Raw genomic sequence first — 2,413 nt, 5'->3', positions numbered from 1 at the left:
GGAAATTAAGGAGGAGACACACCATCATGGGTCCTCCACTAGTAATATTATTTCATCATGTTGGTATAGATAAAGTAGTGATCCTTGGCTATAAAAGGCAAGATAGATTGTAATAGAAGGCATCTTCGCTGGGATTAAGAATTCATTGTGTTTATCTTTCTAAAGCTCACTAAATCTCTTTGTTCATCATTTTCTATTTTTGCACCATAAATACGTGTATTGTTATTTTCAGATCAAAGGAATCTACTAGCCCTTAGAACCATACATAAATTCAAAGTTATCCGATTTTTCGGGTAAACAATAAGATAAGTAGTAAACGCAATATGCTTAGGTTATTGAACCTTTAAGCAAAAAGAAAAACAAAAGCAAAAATACTTTTCTCTTGCATTAAAATTCTAAATTCACCGAAAATATTGTCCAAGAGGGTTATCGTTCATATTCAAAATATGGAGTAGGTATTGTTTCCCAAATGTTAAAAGTGGAATTTACTCAATTATTTACATCAACCTGCGAGAATCACTGTCGTCTAATTAATTTCCAATAATACTTCAATTGCTATTAGTAAGGCCTTCAGTAAAATTGTACGAAATCAACTGATAATCAATTTAGTATCGAAGGCCATCTCATAATTAGAAAGAGGTGATACCGAAAAAACAGGGAGGTAGAAAAAATGGCATATATGTAGCGTTAAAATGCCTCGTACGTTCATTGTAGAATTAGAGGGTGGCAGGCAGGGGCAAAGCTATGTTCAGGCTATGGAATTAATTAAATCCTTTTCGTCAAAAATTTATATTCTGTAAGTAAGTAAATTTTATTTATTTATATATAAACTATTAAATAATTTCTTTTACATAAGAAAACATTCTAGTATATTATGAAAGATGGTTCAAAAACTACTTTAGCTCATAGATTCAATTCTTTGGTGATATTCTAGTAATATTTTGAATCCACTTTTATGAATTTCTTAGTTCCGTCGCTAACTAGTAGGACTGTAGGAGCAATGAATTACATAATATTATTTTCTTAAAAGGACTTAATTAAGCTAATGGGGTCCACTTGACTTCTTGGAGGTTGCATTTGGGACATAAACTTCTAATTAAGAATCCAATTAGGATCATTAGCCCACCTGATCTTTCCTTTCAAGGAATGTTTATGTTTTACTAATATGGTAAACTACAACTTTAGTCCTTTTAATTACGTGACAAAGACTTAGAAAGTAAAGACAAACCCATCTTTCCAGAGGGATATGGGGTTAGAAACTGACTTTTCACCTTTGTCCAAATGTTTTGATCAATTAAAGAGAATGAGCACTGTACTAATTTTGGGTCCAAAAGTATAGAAATCTGATGACACATAGTGTAAAGTTGATAACAATTGCACTGTACCCTTTTAGTCTGTTCTAGTTTCTAAAAGAAGAAAAAAAAAGCAGTGAATTTACTCCTCTCATTTACAAGTCAGTTAATCACTGACAAGTTTAAATTTTATTCATTTAATTAATGCATGGTGCGAAAATATTTATATAGTCAAGTTATGGAATTATAAACCAAATTCAGATGAGTGTTTATACTAAATATAGATTGACAAACTTAAGAAGATTGTTGATAATCTGCTGAGTCAATTAATGTACACAGTGATCATACAAAACACATTCATATTGTTAATACATAAAACTTGGAAGGAAACGTCATCTAAAGTAACGAGTCTAGTAGCTCAATTTCGAGTCCTTAAATGTAATTTTGTCACTTTGTATGCTTCTAACTAGGAAACCAACGCACCGCACCGAACTGATAATTCGAGTCAAATCGTGAGAAAAAAACTTGACTATGATTCGGTTTGATTTGGTTTGGTGTTGGAAGAAATAAAACCCGACCATAATTGGTTTGGTTTGATTTTAACTAAAAAAAGTCAAAGCGAAACCAAACTAACCCGACATTACATATATAGAAATTTTAGATATATTTAATACATAAATATACTTATGATGATGTAATTTATAAATATTTCTTAAACTTTTTCATAATTTTATCTTTTAAGGTATTATTTCAAGGTTGAACTTAGAACTTTTGAATGTTTCAATAAATTTTATAGTCATTAATATAAGTAACTAAAATAATGCTAACAAAAGCCAAAACCAAAGTCAAATCAATACCAATGCTAACAAAAGACATTCAATTCAATACTAGGAATGACAATGTATTGAATATCTATTTTTTATTTTGCAATGATTTAGATAAAAATACACAACCTATTTTAATTTTTTCTTTAGCGTTTAGTCATGTAATTAATACTCCCTTATTAGTATACTTATTTTAGCATGATTTAATACTTTTAGATTATATTTATTTTTATTATGGCTTTTTAATTAACAAAATCTATATTACGTGATTTTATTGTCTTTATTGGAGCGGGATGG

The sequence above is a fragment of the Nicotiana tomentosiformis genome, chromosome 2 (assembly GCF_000390325.3).
Source record: "Nicotiana tomentosiformis chromosome 2, ASM39032v3, whole genome shotgun sequence".
NCBI classification, from domain to species: Eukaryota; Viridiplantae; Streptophyta; class Magnoliopsida; order Solanales; family Solanaceae; genus Nicotiana; species Nicotiana tomentosiformis.
Note: the sequence above shows the minus strand (reverse complement) of the source record.